The following is a 19,832-nucleotide window of genomic DNA, read 5'->3' as shown; positions in this document are numbered from 1 at the left end:
CTCCCAACAAACAAAAGTCCAGGAATAGACAGCTTTGAAGGTGAATTATTCCAAACATTTGAAGAGATCATACTTATTCTTCTTAAACTATTCCAGAAAACAGAAGAGGGAGGAAAACTTTCAAATTCATTCTACAAGGCCAGAATTAGCCGGATTCCAAAATCAAAGACACTAAAAAGAAAGACAAGAAAGGAAAAAACAGAAAAAAAACCCCAAAACTATAGGCTGATATCTCTGATGAACATAGATGCAAAAATCCTCAACAAAATCTTAGTAGACCACTTCAATAATGCATTAAAAAAATAATTCACCATGATCTAATGGGATTCATTCCAAGGATGCAAGGGTGGTTCAACACTTGCAAATCAATATGATACATCATGTTAACAAGAGAAAGGATAAAAACCATATGTTCATCTCATAGATACAGAAAAAGCCCCAACAAAATAAAACATCCCTTCATGATAAAAACTTTCAACAAAATGGTTTTAAAGGGAACATACTTCAACATAATAAAGGCCATACATGTAAACCTAGGGCCAACATCATACCCTGTGGTGAAATACAGAAAGTATTTTCCTCTAAGATCAGAAACAAGACAAAGATGCCTATTCTTGCCATTTTTATTCAACATGGTACTGCATGTCCTAGCCATAGTAATCAGAAAAGGAAAAGATATAAAAGGCATCTAAATTGATAAAGAAGATGTAAAACTGTCACTATTTGCAGATGACCTACTATACATAGGAAACCCTAAAGACTCTACCAAAAATCTACTACAATAAATAAATTAGATAAAGTTTCAGGATACAAAATTAACACATGGAAATTGGTTGTGTTTCTATACACTAACAACAATTAGCAGAAAGAAATTAAGAGAATAATCCATTTATAATTGCACCAAAAAGTATAAAATATCTAGGAAATAAACTTAAAGAAGTAAAAGAACTAACTCTGAAAACTGTAAAACACTGATGAGAGAAACTGAAGCCAACACAAACAAATGGATATTCCATGTTCATGGATTGGAACAAGTAATATTAAAAAATCTATGCTTCCCAAAACAATCTACAGATTCAATGCAATCATTCTCAAAAAAAACAAACAGCATTCTTCACAGAATTAGAACAAATAATACTAAAATTTCTGTGGAATCACAAAAGGCTCCAATTAACCACAAAAATGGTATGGTACTGCCATAAAAATAGACACACAGATCAATAAAACAGGATAGAGAGCCCAGAAATAAACCCACACCTATATGGTCAATTCATCTATAATGGAGACAAAAATATCCAACAGGGAAAATATAGTATTTTTAATAAATGGTGTTGGGAAAAACTGGACATCTACATGCAAAAGAATGAAACTGGACCACTTTCCTATACCATACACAAAAACAAACTCAAAATGGATTAAAGACCTGAATCCATAAACCTCCCAAAAGAAAAGACAGGTAGTAATCTTTTGGAATGATGATCAGGGTCATTTATTTTAGTAAATATTAAAGTACGTGATAAAGCTACTATATTTGAGCAACTTGCACTGGCACATGGGTAGGTAAAAACTCCATGAAAGAAAAAAACATAATCAAGAAGTATGACATCACCAGATGGTGAATTAGGAAACCCCAGCCTCTGTTACTCCCACCCAAAGATAAAAATTTAAGATAGCTTTCTATAAACAAAAACAGCTCTGGGAGAGCAAAGGTGTCCACTTAAGAATAAAAAACAGGGGCACCTGGGTGGCTCAGTTGGTTAAGCATCCAACTCCAGATCAGGTCATGATCTCATGGTTTGTGGGTACGAGTCCCATGTTGGAATTTGGGGCCTTATACTGACAGCTTGGAGCCTAGAGCCTGCTTTGGATTGTGTCTTTCTCTCTCTCTCTCTCTCTCTCTCTCTCTCTCTGCCCTTCCCCCACTCACATTCTGCTTCTCTCTCAAAAATAAACGTTAAAAAAATTTTAAAAAAAGGAATGATAGAACAAAAAACCTGATAATAATTACACAAAAAAAGGCAGAACAGCTTCATTTTGCTTGCATCATCACATCACCCAGACTCACACTGCTTAACACCAAGAAGGAACAAGCCAGCTAGAAAGATTTCCCTCCCACCACTGGAAAAGTGAATGCAGGGTGAATGACTAGCTTCTGTAGCCATTCAGGGCACTATAGGAAAAACTCATTTAGTTTTCACCCCACCCAGAGACCAGCAACTATCAGATATACAGAGATAGCTGGAAATAAGGAAGAACAGGGGCTACCAGTAACAACCATGCAGTGGAAGTAACCACAATTTCCAGTGACCTGCTCTTCAGAGGACCCCAGGGTCTTTTGCCACTGAAGAAACCAATAGCCAGCACAGCCTCTACAGAGCCCCTACAGATTCCACCAGTTTTAGGCTCACAGGTATACATGTTTGCAGACACTACCATCTAAATCTTTCCCAGGCCCTCCCCCAACCCCTCCCAAAACCTGGGATCCAAACAGGCAGGCAGATAGCCCAGGCTTCTGCCACTGCACAAGTGCTAAATGCCAGTCCCCAAGGGTGGACCCCTACCATCATGTGCACACTTTTGGCACTAGTCCTCCAGCCATAGCTCGGTATGCCACTGGCCTGAATTCTGTCACTGGCCTCCACCACTTGTATACACATTCATGGTTACATCCTGCAGCCTTAGAAGTGCACATAGACAGAAAAACCCTCACAACTGTTTGTGGGCCTGAATTCGGCCCTATCTCCAGTTAGTGGCCTGCACCACTGGATTCACACATGTTAGCCATTCCATCTTTACACCTGCATGAACCTTTATAAAGCTATCAGTTTCTCATCAAAGACTTTGCAGGCCAGGTGAGTACAATGATATATTCAAAGTGCTAAAAGACAAGAGAGAAAGAAAGAAAGAAAGAAAGAAAGAAAGAAAGAAAGAAAGAAAGAAAGAAAGAAAGAAAGAAAGAAAGAAAGAAAGAAAGAAAGAAAGAAAGAAAATTGCCAACCAAGAATACTCAGCAAAGTTGTTTTTCAGAAATGAAGGCAATATAAAGACATCCCTAAACACACAACAGTTAAAGGATTTCACACCACTAGACTTTCCTTACAAGAAATGCTGAAGAGAGCTCTTCAAGCTGAAACGAAAGGACAGTAATTAGTACCATAAAAACGTGTAAAATATACAACACACTGGTAAAGCCAAGTATATAGTTAGATTCAGAATACTTTAATGGTGAAATATGGTGGTGTGTTAGCCACATACCTCGAGTATAAAAATTAAAAAACAAAGGTATTTAAAAGAACAATAACTATAAGGACACCTGGGTGGCCCAGTTGGTTAAGCATCTGATTTCAGCTCAGGTAATGATCTCAAGATTTGTGAGTTCAAGCCCTACGTCAGGCACTCTGCTATCAGCATCGAGTCTGCTTCAGATCTTCTGTCCCCCCCTCTCTCTCTGCCCCACCCACAATCATGCTCCCTCTTTCAAAAAATAAACATTAAAAATTAAAAGAGCAATAACTATAAAAATATTAATAAATACATGATATAAAAGATGTAATTTTTGACAACAAATGTAGGGGGGAGTAAAAGGGTAGAGTTTTTATGTGTGATCAAACTTAAGTTGTCATCAGCTGAAAGTAAACCTTTATATCTCTATCAGGTTTCAAGTAAGCCCTGGGATAACCAAAAGAAGACATAGGAATCAAAGTATACCACACTAAAGAAAATCATCAATTTACAAAGGAAGACAGCAAGAGGCAAGAAACAAAGGAACCACATATCAGCTAGAAAACAATGAACAAGATGGCAAGAGAGAGACAGTTCTTACAAAAGGCATAGTATGCTGAATGGATTAAAACAAACAAAAAACACAAACAAACCAACCAACAAATAACAACAACAACAAAAAAACACAAAACCTAACTATAAAAGACTCACTTCAGCTGTGAGGACACACACACACACACACACACACACACACACACACATACCCAACACAGAAGCACCTAAATATAGTAAGCAAGTACTAACAGATGTGAAGGGAGTAGTAGATAGCAATACAATAACAGTAAGACACTTCAATTCCCCACTCCTGACAATGGGTAAATCAACAAAGGAAATGTTTTAATTGAACCATATTTTAGACCAAATAGACCTAACAGATATATACAAAAGTTTGCATCTAACAGAAGCAGAATATATACTCTTCTTAAGTGCACATAAAACATTTTCAAAGAGAGATTATATGTTAGGTAACAAAACAAATCTTAACAAATTTAACAAATCATACAAAGTTCTCTTTTCTGACCAAAATGGTGTGTAACTGGAAATTAATAACAAAAAGAGCTCTGGAAAATCTGCAATATGTGAAAATTACACACACTCCTAAACAACCAATGGGTCAAAGAAGAAATCAAAAGGGAAACCAAAAAATATCTTGCAACAAAAAAATGAAAGCAAAACATAACAAAAGTTATGAGATGCACCAGACACAGTGTTAACAGGGACTTTCACACCAATAAATGACTACATTAAAAAAAGAGAAAGATCTCAAATAACCTAGGTTTAAACCTCAAGCAACTAAATAAATAAATAAATAAATAAACCCAAAGTTAGCAAAAGGAAGAAGATCAGAGAATAGAGAAAAAATATATAAAAGACGATAAGAGGTGTTTTTTTGAAAAGATAAACAAAAATTGACAAACCTTCAGTTGGACTTACCAAGAAAAAATAAAAGGAGTACTTCCATATGTAAAATCAGAAATGAAAGATGCTACAACTGATAAAAGAAATGCAAAAAATCCTAACAACCTACTATGAATAATTATGACAACAAATGGTATTACTTAAAATAAATTGATAAATTTCTAGAAACAACTTTCCACATTTGAATCATGCAACTTACCACATCTGCATAATGAAAAAAAATATAAATTTGAACATATCAATAAACAAGTAAAGAAATTGAATCAGCAATCAAAAATTTCCCAACAAAGAAAAGCTCAGAACCAAGTGGCTTCACGGGTGAATTCTAAACATTTAAGGAATTAAAGCTAATCCTTCTCAAAATCTTCCAAAAATTTAAAGAGGGAACACTTTCAAAATCATTTATGAGGTTAGCATTACCCTAATACCAAAGCCAGGTAAGGGCACTACAAGAAAATAAAGCTATGGACCAATATCCCCGATAAATATAGATGTAAAATTCTCAACAAAATAGTAGCAAACCAAATTCAACAGCACATGAAAAAGGTCATGTCATGATCAAAGGGGACTTATCCCTGTGATGCAAGAATAGTTTCACATATGCAAATCAATAAATGTGATATACCACATTAATAGAATGAAAGATAAAAATCATAAGATCATCTGGGTAGATACGCTAAAAGATAACATTCAACATCCTGTCTTGATAAAAACTCTCAAAAAAATTGGGTATAGAATAAACATATCTCAACATATTGAAAACCACACATGACAAGTCCACAACTAATATACTCAATGATGGTAGGTTGTAGGCTTTCCGTCTGAGATTAGGAACAAGACAAGGATGCCCACTCTTGCCACTTTTATTCAACATAGTACCATAAGTCCTAACCAGAATGATTAGGCAAGAATAAGAAATAAAAGACATCCAAATTAGAAAAAAGTCACCTTGTATGTTTGTTGATGACATGATCTTTGATGTAGATAATACTAAAAATGCCACCAGAAAAACTGATAGAATAATAAACTCAGTATAGTTTTAGGATACAAAATCAACAGACAAAAAACACTTATGTATCTATACAACAACAATGTCTGAAAAAAATATCTGCTATCTATTATCTATCAAATCCCATTTACCAAAGCATCAAAAAATAATGAAATATTTAGGAATACATTTACCCTATGAGGAGAAAGATCTCAACTCTGAAAAATATAAGATGATGAAAGAAATAGAAGAAAACACAAATAGATATTTTGTGTTCATGGATCAGAAGTGTTAATATTATTTTTAAAAAAATACTACCCCAGTCTATAGATTTAATGCAATTTCTATCAAAATCCCAATGAATTTTTTGCAGAAATTCAAATGGTACCAGCAAAGACCTTGAAATGTAAAGCAATATTAAGAATAAAGTTGTAGACATCACACTTCTTGGTTTCAAATTATTCTACAATAATTACTATAGTAATCAAAACAGTATGGTATAGGAATAAAAACAGACACATAGACTCTATGGAACAGAATGAAAAGCCCAAGAGTAATTATGGGCAATTAATAGTGGACAGGGGAACCAAGAATACTCAGTGGGGAAAGGATAGTATCTTCATTAAATGGTATTAGGAAAACCGGATTTTCACATGCAAAATAAATAAATAAATAAATAAATAAATAAATAAATAAATAAATAAGTCCTACAATCCAGTGCAGATATCAGATACAAGCTTCAAAGACAAGTTTATTTTCAAAGGCTTATTCCAGTTTCATGGGGCTAGCATGAGGTGTATACATTTGGGCAAATGTATACCTCAGAATTCACTCATGTAGCAAATGCTACACATGTCCTCCATTTAGAAGCATTTGTGATGGATAATGGAGAGGCTAGACCCATCACAATCCTGCTTGCTGATCTGCATCTGCTGGAAGAGAGACAGCAGAATGTAGCCCCCAATACACACAGAGTACTTAAGTACAGGAGTAGAGATCATCTTGATTTTCATCAGGCTGGTCTGTGATCTCCTTCTGCATCCTGTTGGCAATGCCCGGGTATATGATGGTCCCACCAGACAGCACCATGTTAGCATAGCAGTCCTTTCAGATATCAACGTCACACTTCAAGATAGAGTTGAAGGTGGTCTTGTGGATACCACAGGACTCCATACACAGAAAGGAGAGCTGGAGGAGCACTCAGTACAGCGGAACCACTCACTGCCAATGGTAATCACCTGCACATAGGCAGCTCATAGATCTTCTCCAGGAAGGATGAAGGGGTGGCAGTGGCCATCTCCTGCTCGAAATCCAGGGCAACATGACAGAGCTTCTCCCTGATGTCACTCACAATTTCCCATTCTGTGGTGGTGGTGGTGAAGCTGTAGTCAAGCTACCCACGAATCTTCATGAGGTGGTTCCATCAGGTAGCAGCCAGCCAGGTCCAGATGCAGGATGGCTTGGGGCAGGGTATACCCATCATAGATGGGCATGGTGTGGGTGACCCCATCCCCAGAGCCCATGACAATACCAGTGGCGTGGCCAGAAGCATACGAAGAGGGAACAGCCTAGATGGCCATGTACATGGCGAGGGTCTTGAAGGTCTGGAACATGATCTGAGTCATCTTTTCATGGCTAGCCTTTGGGTTCAAGGGGGCCTCGGTCAGCAGCATGAGGTGCTCCTCAGGAGCCACACACAGCTCATTGTACAAGGTATGGTGCCATCTTCTCCATGTCATCCCAGTTGGTAACAATGCCATGTTCAGTGGGGTACTTGAGGGTCAGGATGCCCAGTTTGATTTGGGCCTCATCACTTATGTAGGAGTCCTTCTGGTCCCTGCTCACGATAATGCCCTGTTGCCGGGGCACTCAACCATGGGCGGGAAAATGGCCAGGGGATATCATCCCCAGCAAAGCCTGCCTTGAGCTTGTCAGAGCCATTGTCAATGACCAGCCCAGCAATCTCCTCTACTATTGCCGTTGGTGGAAGTGGAGGTGGCGGCAGTGGATGCAGAGACCAGGCAGTGGGAGAACAGTGAGTGAGACTTCCAGGTTTCTTTTAATTGGATCATGGATACTTAGTCTACTGTCCTGTTGGTAAGAATATCAGTGAGAAAAAAAAAAAAAAACAGGCTGGCATCCTATTTTAAATATTTTCATACTTGGTGCATCTTCTTTTATCACCCAAAATCCTTCAACTTCATGCTTTTCCCAAATTTGAGATCATACCATCTTTGTCCCGTTAAGAGTGTCCTTTGTGTACAAATGATACTGCTCCTTTAAAAGTCATTAGTGAGATGTAGACTCCCCTAAGAGACTCCATGATATGCTATTTGTGCAGTTGGTTCTCTGAGAGTTCTTCTTCTGTTTTATTCTTGTCCTTCATCTTCAAGATGACATGGTGCCTTCACAAGTATCTCCTTATAATCTATGTAAATTATTTACTATGTTGGTTTTCTACTGCCATACTAACACATTACCAGAAATTTAGCAGCTAAAACAACACAAATTTGTTATTTTACATTTCTGAAGGTCAAAAGTCCCCCACAGATTTCAGGATGTCAAGATGGCTGTGTTTACCCCGTCCCAAGAATGCTCTAGGGGAAACCTGTTTCCATGCCTTTTCTAGCTTCCAGAGATCTATACATCCCTTAGCTTGGGCTCTCCTTCCCTAATCTGCAAAGGCACTATTTCAGTTCTTGGACCCTTCTTCATGGTCACATCTGTCTCTAAGCTCTGCCAAGAAAGTTTTGTGCTTTTAAGGACTCATGTGATTAGATTTGGTCAATTGGATAATCCAGGATAATTTCCCATCTCAGAATACATATCCCTATTCATTTCTGCAAAGGCCCTTTGACTCTTTGCCATGTAAAGAAACAATATACACATTCCAGGGATTGTGTTTAGCATATTTTTAAGGGTTTATTATTCTGTCCACCACTTTCACCATGACATCTTCCAAATATGGGGATGTACTGTGTAAGATTTCAATATAAAAGCAGATGCAGGGGTGCCTGGGTGGCTCAGTCGGTTAAGCGTCCGACTTCGGCTCAGGTCATGATCTTGTGGGTTCGTGAGTTCAAGCCCCGCGTCGGGCTCTGTGCTGACAGCTCAGAGCCTGGAGCCTGTTTCAGATTCTGTGTCTCCCTCTCTCTCTGACCCTCTCCCGTTCATGCTCTGTCTCTGTCTCAAAAATAAATAAACATTAAAAAAAAAATTAAAAAAAAAGCAGATGCAGAATTCCACACATACCTCCAAGAAAAAGTGAATCACATTCAACTTATGTATTTATTAATAACCTCAAAAATTTCTATGTACCAGTATGACAAATTTCTTTCTGGTCAAATGTACTCAATATAACTTAGTATTTGATTTAAAATAAAACATTAACATTTTATAAGAAAGGCAGAGATTGTTAAACTAGGGTTCTAAAGATGGATTACTTGGAAACAAACACATTTATATCCCATCTTAAAAATGATTAGGATGAATGAAGATGTAAATTATAATAAAATGATCAAAGAGAAGGCTGGCTGCATCTGGCTCTCTGCCTTAGAAGCTCAGGGATGCCCTTCTTTCTATTTTCAGGGATAATCAGTCCCTCAGGGACTGTCTTATGCTAACTAAAGAGTGGAGACTGAAGGAAAAAAAACAGATTGCAATTTTATTAATTAAAGTGAGAAATAAAGTTGTCACAAGCCCCCAAATTCAGAACTTCTGTCAGATCAAGCAGCAGATCTTCAGGCTGTAGCTTTGCTACATGGAAGTCATCATCAGTAGCCACTTCATTGAAGTGACTCAAGAAATAATTTTCCCAGTGACATAATGCTCATGTACAATATAAGCAACTCGTCATAATTTTAGTGTAGGGTATCCACCTGAGATTCCCAACACCAACATAGGTGAGTTTAAAATGAGAAGAAGAGGCTTGAAAATAATTAAAATCATTGGCTTCAAAGTGTCATATATTCCTTCACTTCAAATGTCATTAAGAGAGAAATATTCAAATGGTCTCACCTATATGTAAGGAGCGGTGAGAAAATTAGTCCTTGTCTGGGCACAGCATGTTGGAGCCAGCATGGGCAAGGAGAAACATGGAAAGAAAGATGTGTAAATTAATGAAATCTGAGTATCTCTCTCATGATGCTTGTAACTTATAGTCTTTCCTTCCTTTTTAATCACCTGCCTCGTTGTCAGTTACATTGAGGAGTTTAAAACCTCTTTGTCATAACATATCCCGCAGAAACATTTCATGAGGTTTGTACCTTTCGATGCACAATATCTGAAGATACATGGTTAAGATGAGATTTTAATTTTTCTTTCATCTTCTTATTTTTTTTCTTAAGAACAGACTTACACACACATGTCCGTAAGGAAATGCAAATGAGTTAGCTTCAGCTACTTCTGTTTAGACTACTGCTTATTGGTCTAGTAAGAAAACTAAGAAATGTTTTTTCATTTCGAAGAACCACAAGTATCTTCAGTTGTCATGATATGCAGTTCTTCTGAACTGCTAAATCTCAATGGTTTCTTTTTCCCTAAGGGATTTTAGTCTGTGCTTTGAAGGCATTTCTCTGCTCTTCCCCACTTTGGATTACTGGTAGTTGAATCAGTGTTTACTTCCTTGACTCTGAGTCTATCTTTGTAAAAGATCTTACATTTAACCCTTAAAATGATAGAAATAGAATTTCTAAGGCTAATAATGGGTTTTTCCCCTCTTCTAGACTTTCAAACTTTTCAGGAATCAATTTTTAAAATATATATGCTCAAATCAAAGCAGTTGGAAGTAACAAAGTATATGATGCTACTATAGGCAAAGTTTTTTTTAAATTTTTTAAAATGTTTATTATTGAGAGAGAGAGAGAGAGAGAGAGAGAGAGAGAGAGAGAGAGAGCGAGAGAGCTTGCACAAGCAGGGGAGGGGCAGAGAGACAGGGAGACACAGAATCGAAAGCAGGCTCCAGGATCCAGGCTCTGAGCTGTCAGCACAGAACCTGACCCGGGACTCAAATTCATGAACTGTGAGATCATGATCTGAGCCAAAGTTGGACTCTTAGCAGACTGAGCCATCCAGGCGCCCCTTAGCAAAGCTTTTAATGCAGGTCGAAGCAGGCTTTTAATTGTTGCAAAGTACTGTGCTCATCTGAGATAACAAAAAATTCCCAGGATTTTTTTAATAAATGCATTTTTCTTAATTAGTTTGTGCACTCTTTTGGAATAAGATCTGGAAATGAGTGAGGCACTGGGGAAATTTATTGTTTATACCTCAGAGAAACTAGAATAGTGTAAGACACAGAAATGTTTGCATACAATTGTTTTTAATCTTACTTTGGGGAAAATGAGCACACACTTGGGAAACTCAATAGAAGAGTTAAATGTTTCAGATGATGGTGGGCTTTTCTATTTATCATGATTGCTTGGGGGAATAAGTTACTTTGAAGCACATGAAGGCATTGTTATATCTAATCCTGGATACCTTCTAAAAATAAAGGACCATTATTTGTGGTTCAAATGCTCATTCCTAAGCAATAAAACTGGATTTGAAAACTTCTATAGTGTTGAAATAAATGAGCAATATTTTTGAGCTTTTCTTTATTGTCCTCTTCTCCATGACCAAGTGTCTTTCTTTTGGAATCTCAGTTGATTCTCATTATCCTCCCAGAAATAATCTTCTCTTTGTTTCTAGTTTTCTATATATTCTAGTTTTTGTTTTTTTTTCAGTGTTACCTAAGGTCTGTTTTAGAAACGAGGTAGAAAGGTTGAAGAAGCATGAATCAAACAATAAAAGTTATGGTGTCAGAGGAAATGAGATGATTTTGCACTTCCTGAAATCTGAAAGCAGTTTATGGCTTTTTCTATTGTAGCAGCCTGAATTTGATCACTTAATTACAATGCAATGTTCTTATAAAAGGCCCATTAACCAAAAAGAGAAGACCAAAAGAGTTTGAGTAGTGTTTATTCAAAACTTTAGAAAGATAATTAAAATGAATGAATCACCATAAATCATTCTGACCCTGAATTTGCTCACACCCTTGTCTTGACAAATTAACAGAGTGGTACAAAAAAATAGCCTGTTTCCAAAGAGATTTTTTCCTCTTCTCTTCAGGTTCTCTATTTACATTCTCACATTTAACTTGTCTAACCAAATGGATTAGAATTAAATTGTAAATGCAACTTATTTCCCGCCTTAAAAAGACGAACACCGTTTAAAACATGTTCACTGCCTTAGCACATTTTGTAATAAATTTGGTTTAAAGATTAAATTGATGCATATTCTCTAAATACATTTTTTAGACCAGGAAAAAATATTCTCTTCTTCCCCTAATAATTTTTTTTAAATTTTTCAATATACTTCAAGCTACATTCTTCAACTTAGTTTGTTCAATGAAGAATGGAGCTGCACATATTCAGAAAACATCTATAGTAATTTATAATTTTCTTTGGAGGCGGAGATCTAATGCAGTAGGAAATTAAATATTGATATATCATCTGCTCCACACTGTTTGGTAACACAACCATTTCTGGGATTTTTATTGACACTTTTCATAAAAATATTTAGTTTGTTTATGATGAACTCAGAAAACTAGACTGATATTCCAAAGAGTTAAACATTTCTGTCCTACAGCTGAACAGTATCAGAAACTTTTGCACCTGCCACTTCCTTGAAGTAGTTTAAAGTACTTTATAGTTGACATGACTAGGAAATATGGAGAATATTTCACGTTTTCTTTTAAAATTCTATATAAGGGTTGTCTACTCAAAGACTGAAAATGATAGGAATGATTGTCACTCCACATCTACTGCAGTAAACTGTAAAAGGAGACATTCTTTTAGCTTACAAAAAGTGTACCAGAACAGATACTAACGTTTTAGTACTCAATGGTACCTTACTAAACTAGTGTCTTCATCATTAAGATAATAACACAATGGCCCAGAGAATTTAATGATTTTACCAAAATCATAAAACTTTATTACGTCTCAAGTCTCATGCTTCTTACCAAGGATGAGAGCATTCAGCTGCTCGGCTCTAATACCCACTGGGATACTGGAAACAGCATTTTTATCCCTTGTATTAACCTTTTCTCATACCTCCTACAAGTAAGGCAAACTGTACATTGGTATTCAACCATTTCTCACCGATGGTTTATAAACAGCATTATCACCTGTGAAATAATATCAGAGATGTGTGCTACCTCTTCTATAATCTGAGGGAGAAAAAAGCTGCTGACCATAGAAAAGACCAAAAAAAAAAAAAAAATTGGCAAAGCCATAATCTTAAAAATCATCATGCTCTTCTTTCCCACTGCAAAGAATGCCTTCACAGAGTTAAAAGTCCATGTCTATCAAAGTAATATTATTTCAGGGAAAAAATATTCTAACCCCTGGTAAATACCTGTCTTTCCCACTTAAATAGTATCTAATAAACGAAGAAGTCTGGACAGACCCTCAGCATTTGGTATAAGATTTAATTAGGGCTTATCTCTTGGAGTGCCTGGGTGGCTCAGTCGGTTGAGCATCTGACTTCAGCTCAGGTCATGATCTTGCAGTTTGTGAGTTCGAGCCCCACGTCGGGCTCTGTGCTGACAGCTCAGAGTCTGGAGCCTGCTTCAGATTCTGTGTCCCCCTCTCTCTCTGCCCCACCCCTGCTTGTGCTCTGTCTCTGTCTTTCAAAAATGAATAAACATAAAAAAAAATTAGAGCTTATCTCTTTAATCAAAACAAAAAAAATAGCATGTTATCTGTATTCTACCATATATTCAGTGCTTACTAAGTGCTAATAGACATTCTTCCAAGAATTTTCTTTGTATCAGCTTATTACATCTTTCTAAACAACCTCAAAAAATAGAGCTATTATTGTCTCTATTTTGTAAATGAAAGGAAAGAAACTAAGACACAATTAACTGAATCCCATGTACCACACAGTAGCAACTCTCTTAGACACAGCTTAAACTCCCTAAATCTTTGGTGAACAAATAAATTAATTCTATAACCTGACACTAATTACACAGATCTAGCCACCATTAATAATGCTCAAAAATATTAATAAGCATGCTATAAATGCTTATTGATTGTTATTGCTTGGGGAATGACACATATTTTCCTTCTTAATTCAATACTAGAGAAAAGAAAGGCTGTATCCAGCCTAGCCAGTTCCTTTTAGGACATTTCAACTTTCAAAGAAGGCCTGTAGAAATACAGTTATCTAGGGGTGCCTGGGTGGCGCAGTCGGTTAAGCGTCCGACTTCAGCCAGGTCACGATCTCGCGGTCCATGAGTTTGAGCCCCGCGTCAGGCTCTGGGCTGATGGCTCGGAGCCTGGAGCCTGTTTCCGATTCTGTGTCTCCCTCTCTCTCTGCCCCTCCCCCGTTCATGCTCTGTCTCTCTCTGTCCCAAAAATAAATAAAAAACGTTGAAAAAAAAATTAAAAAAAAAAAAAGAAATACAGTTATCTATATTTATACAGATTGATATTTTCATATATATGTATCTGTGTATATAAATATATGTATATGGAGAGCGAGAGGAAGAGAGATTTCAAATAGTTAATCTGCACTAAAAGTATATCACTGCATTAGGAATGATAGACAATGCTGTGCTCTCTTTCCCTCTATGTCTGAATCATCTTTCATTATTGGATAAAAGATTGATTTGGCTGGAGTTAGACAAACCCAGGTGGCTCCCTGATGCTTATCGTGTGCACATATTGTCTAGCACCTGCTGAATATTACTTCATTCTGTTCTTTTCTGTAATAGCCCTTTAACCACAAAATTAATAGTGTACTCAGAGGTGTACAAATGAAAACTAAGCACACATTATTTCAAATTGTTATTATTTCTTTCAGATTGGCTTGAAGGCATTTCACCATTTTGGGACCCAAAACTGGTACATTTGTCTGGTACCACATGGTCAAGCAGAGTCATAATTTTCTCTCCAATATCTGGTGCAGTTATGGTTTCCTTATAAAATATGCATGCCTTTGAGTGAAGAGATTCTAAATGGTAAATATAAATGACTTTTTGTGTGATTTACTCTTTCTTGTTATGACTCTATTTTAAAGTGTCCCATTAATATAGATTTATTTATATGGCATGGGTTGGGTGCACAGAAATGAGACTTGATTGCACTTCAGAATGAAAAGAAAAAGGTTATAAAAATGTAATCAGTGTTTATAGTATGTGTTTGTATGTGTGATTCACTGAAAATCCACAGATACAGGATTTACAAGAGATTCTGTATGAGGAATAAAGATGTGTTTGGATACCCTCAGGCAATTGAGTTCAAAACATAGAAAGTTAACCTACTAAAAATTCAATTTACATAATCTGTTACTAATTATAAATTGCAATAATATAAAAATTATACATTGAAGTAAGTGATCTATAATTAACATTGTAATCTGTTATTAATTTACCTTAAATACTTAACGAGTTTCTCTTATAATTATTCTGATACTAGATTTTCTTGGCAAACATGAAAGATGAAGTTCCTCAAAGAGATCTTCATCTGTGGAAGGTGGGAGTGTATAAACAGATAAAAAAGAAAATATAAATGGAGATAATCTGATTAGAAAATTCTAAGAAGTTCCTAGAATTCTGATACTCTAGTGTAAACAAGATTATAATTTAGATTATTTGGTCTATCAAAAAAAATCATCAAGGAACTGATAATATTCAGACAAAGCTAACCCTGCAATATAACAACCCCTTAACCACGTCATCACAAGTTTAGGAAATAATGATCTCTTAGATTTACTTTTGGTTGCTTTTTGTGAGACAGATTTTTGTATCTTTGTTTCCCCATGTGCTATTTCTGCTCATTTTAAGTGAAATTTCTAAAAAAGCACAAAAAAACAAAAAACACACAAAGAAACAAGCATAGCACTTGTGTGGGTTAATACAAACTTTATTAGTAAATGTTTGCATGCTCCTCCAGTGTTATATCATGTTAATATTCCTAAACCCTGAATACCAAGTTATTCAAGTAATAACCAGTCATCCAGCATGATCCTAATTAGTTTGTGAACTTCCCTACAACTGAGATATAACACTTGAGAAGGAAGCACCTGCTGAACCCTGTGATGAGGAGGGATCTGTGTTTTGGCGCATCTCCAATATTTAATTAACCTGTCATCTTTTATTATGTCTCTGCAAAGCATCTAAATCTTGTACAACTTAAACACGCTAAAAATATTTTGAAACCCAACCTGGCATTGATTTAAGGTTAGTCCCCTATGGGCATCATATTATTTTTTATAAATTACAATGTTTTTCGGCTTGTGAGAGTGTTTTGTCCTCTTTATGATTAACGTTTGGGCAAGTCCAACTCACAGAAATTTTAAATAGATTAAGCAAAGCAAACTCAGAAGAACATGATTCTACCTCATTTACACATTGCATTTGTAATTATTCTTTTCAGTTAGGTTCAAAACTCAGAAGTTAAATACCTTGAGCAATGTTTTGCGTTAATGAGCCCCAACTACAACACAACAGTCAGAATGATGACACAGCATACTTTAATTATATAACACAAGGTAGGTCCTGTACACAAGAATTCTATTTCACTAGAATATCACTATTTTGTGTGTGTGTGTGTGTGTGTGTGTGTGTGTGTGTGTGTATAATTACCAGTTAAAATAAGTAGTCTATTTCAGGAGTTGCTCATGAGTATAGAATCCTAAATTAAGGTCGGATTCAGGGTCCTCTACGTGACGTGGTACTTAACTCAGATAGGACCCTTTTAACTAAAGTAAATTTGCAAAGCATATCTTTAGTAATTTTTATTAACCTCTCTAAATTTGTCTACTTGTTTATGAATGTGCTTTTGATAAAGCATAATATTTAGAATAATTAATATTTCCCTAGCCACAATATTTTCTTTTTAATTTTTTAATGTTTATTTATTTTTGACAGAGGGAGACAGAGAGACAGAGCACGAGCAGGGGAGAGGCAGAGAGAGAGGGAGACACAGAATCCAAAGCAGGCTCTGGGCTCTGAACTGTCAGCACAGAGCCTGACATGGGGCCCAAACTCACAAACTGTGAGATCATGATATGAACCAAAGTCGGATGCTTAACACACTGAGCCACTCAGGTACCCCTAGCCACGATATTTTCTCAGCCAAGGGTTCTTTTCACTCATTGAAATTTCTATCTATTATTCTAAGGTAATAATCCATTGAAAATAATTAATTTCCATTTGCTATTTCAGACCCAGGGATGACAAGGAGAGAAAACTGGTTGCAGCCTTTTCTGAAAGAGACAGGTAGTCTCCGTATTTCATAGGAGATTTGTGCATAACCCATGAATGTGCAAATTTGCCCACTGCAGAATACATTTGTGTTAAACAGAGCATTTGTAGATATTTGTGGCAGGTGAAAACTCACAAAGTCTTTCAAAATGTAAAAGATAACCTATTATGATCTGAGTTTTTGAACATAAATTGTCTGCTCTTTCTTTCTTAAAGCTAGAGTAATGACTGCTATAGAATTAAAAATACGCCTAAATGTATGGTATCACCTAAATCAACGTTACATATAAAAAGAAAAAAAAAGAGGATGAATAAATCCATTACCTGTATAAATTGTACAAGAACATAAAATTTCCTAAGTTCTATAACTGCCAGTGCAAACACATTGAAAATGTAACATAAATGTGTTTCTGACTTAGGAGTCGGGCTTTTCCAATTATAAGATGTGACTCAGTAGGACTGTTACTCCCAGAAGTGACACTTCAATATTCAAGCAGTGAACTACTAGATTACTGCTCCAAAATGCCTGAAAAACTATGTAACTGTTCCAACTTCACCTTAACACTAGAGTGAACAGTCTGAGGCTTTAATAGTTTTGACTTGTGGCAAAACTTTAAACTGCGAATGTACTACTATTTTTCTGGAATTGTTCACCTTTTTAGAATACCTTTTGCCTAAAACAGTATGAATGAGATGCCACCACAAATTAATACAATGCTTTGCTCACCAGTGTTTCCAGTGTAGATAATTTTTACAAACCAAATACATGATACAATAGGTGGCTAAACAATAGAAATTATTTGACACTATATACTTAAGTATATGTAATTCAATTTATTAAATTTCTATATTTTCTGGACATTAGAAATAGCTAATTTGGATATTCTATAAAGTGAATCTATTAATCATCAGTTCCACTGACCTTTCTGAGATATATAATTTTTCAGTAGACTTCCAAATATTCCAACAGATTAAGGCCAAATGTGACGTGCATAATAGGTGAATAATAAATATTTTTGAGTGAATAAATGTAAGAATCATAAGTGGATATTCAGGATTTATCCTCACTTCAATAAAACCCATAGCAGGTTTATTTCATTACAAATGATGGAATCTGCTTTATTATATTGAGATAGAATTCTCAATTGGCTATAGGAGTACAGGAAGAGAAAGTAATATGGTACAAATCAAAGTTATGCCTCAAAATGTGGTCATATAATAAGATTTCCTCAATAACAATAGATCTCAAAATAGACACAAGTGGCGATAGATTTTATCTAAACAGAGTGCAATCAAAACAACAATTTTGATTGAAAGTTATAACAAAATTTTAATTCTCACAATAAGGTTTATAAAAGTTCTAAGAATAAATTTATGGTTTACTTATCCTGATTTTGTTTTTTTGTGTTTTTTTTTTTAACAAAACATATTAGAGAGCATGCGAGCAGGGGAGAGGAGCAGGAGGAGAGAGAGAGAGAATCTCAAGCAGGCTTCCCACTCAGTGCAGAGCCCAACATGGAGCTGAATCCCAAGACCCTGGGATCATGACCTGAGCCAAAATCAAGAGTCAGATGCTCAAGGACTAAGACATGCAGGCATCCCATGTATCCTGTTATAATACTAAGTAGTTTTCCCCAATTTTGATTCCAAGTAAACACTTCTCAGATAGAAAACAATGATTCCTGTTACCTACACATATTATAGCTCAATATAATTAGTATTGAGATATAAGTAATATTTGATATTTTCTTATATTCCTTTGCTTCAGGCCAGAGAAGAATAAGAAAATGCATTTATAACACTTAGTTGATCTAGATAATCTGTGAGGATAAAACATTTATAATTAAAAAAAAATTCACCTATTCTGCACACGATGCAACATTATTTGGTTATTGGCTATAACCTGAATTTGGGAATCACTTTCAGAATGCCAGTATTTATTTCATAAGATTATCTCCACATTTTTATCTATCCTTATCTGTATACTTACATACAAATGATTGAAACTAATTATTTGAATACCTTAAACTATTTGTCTTAAAAGACTTTAATGGTTAAAAACAAAATGGCACTTCTTTACATAGAAAGCTATGTCATAGCAATTAGGAAAATGAAAGGCCAGCAAATTTTCGTGACTGACTCTAGTCAGTAGTCAGTTGAATGCTTTGGTTCATCACCCATACAACCTACCTTTGGGAAGAAGGCATTCTTGCCTGCACTGCTAGAATACCTTGGAAGGTGAAAGTGACCTCACCCAAGGTTATATGCTTCCCTCGGACTGGCAGTCATCCAATGAGCCATCAGAAGGGACAGTAAATCACCCCAGGCTCATGCCTCAATTTGAGACATTTCTGATGGTCACCCTAACTCCAGAGTTCCATGCAGGAATAATGCTAAGGCCATTATTCCAATAGCATTATTCCAACCACACTGTAATTTTCTTCTTTCCCTACATTCCTGCTTCCTTCCCAACAGATGTTATTCCTGAGAGTATCCCTCATAAGCTTTGTGCATGCAAATCTCTGTTCAGAGTCTGTTCCCAGAAAATCTAAGATACCTTCTGTGTTGGAAGAGGAAAATAGCAGCAGACATTGGGGGAGGGGCAGGCAGTGATTTTCAGACAGTTTTCCTTACTGGAGAATTGGGTATGAGGGCGAATGCTTACATTTTGTCCTTGGGCAGAACAGTTAAGTTAGAGCTGGCTGTGGAGACAATAGGTAGAATTACTTCACTTCAATCCCCAACAGCAAGAATGTAAGTCAGCATTCTGGAGAGAGGAAAACAGGAGAAAATGAAGAGACTGAGGAAGTGTCAAATTAAAAGCTCAGTGCAGATATTCTCAGTGTTCATGTGGCTGAGCGTCTGGAAGTCAAAGCATTCTTTGGTGAACACTAGGAA

The 19,832-nt window shown here is 36.1% G+C and overlaps 2 pseudogenes; both read right to left on the bottom strand.

Annotated features, from left to right (window-relative positions):
- LOC131508073 (D-aminoacyl-tRNA deacylase 2-like) overlaps positions 1–2,657 on the bottom strand; it is a 44,352-nt pseudogene extending 41,695 nt beyond the window's left edge.
- A 3,895-nt stretch (positions 2,658–6,552) lies between these two features.
- Positions 6,553–19,832, bottom strand: part of LOC131508072 (actin, cytoplasmic 2-like) — a 52,682-nt pseudogene continuing 39,402 nt past the window's right edge.

This window comes from Neofelis nebulosa, chromosome 3 (assembly GCF_028018385.1).
Source record: "Neofelis nebulosa isolate mNeoNeb1 chromosome 3, mNeoNeb1.pri, whole genome shotgun sequence".
Lineage (NCBI taxonomy): Eukaryota > Metazoa > Chordata > Mammalia > Carnivora > Felidae > Neofelis > Neofelis nebulosa.
The sequence above is the reverse complement of the archived record's forward strand: the minus strand, read 5'-3'. Positions and strand labels throughout refer to the sequence as shown.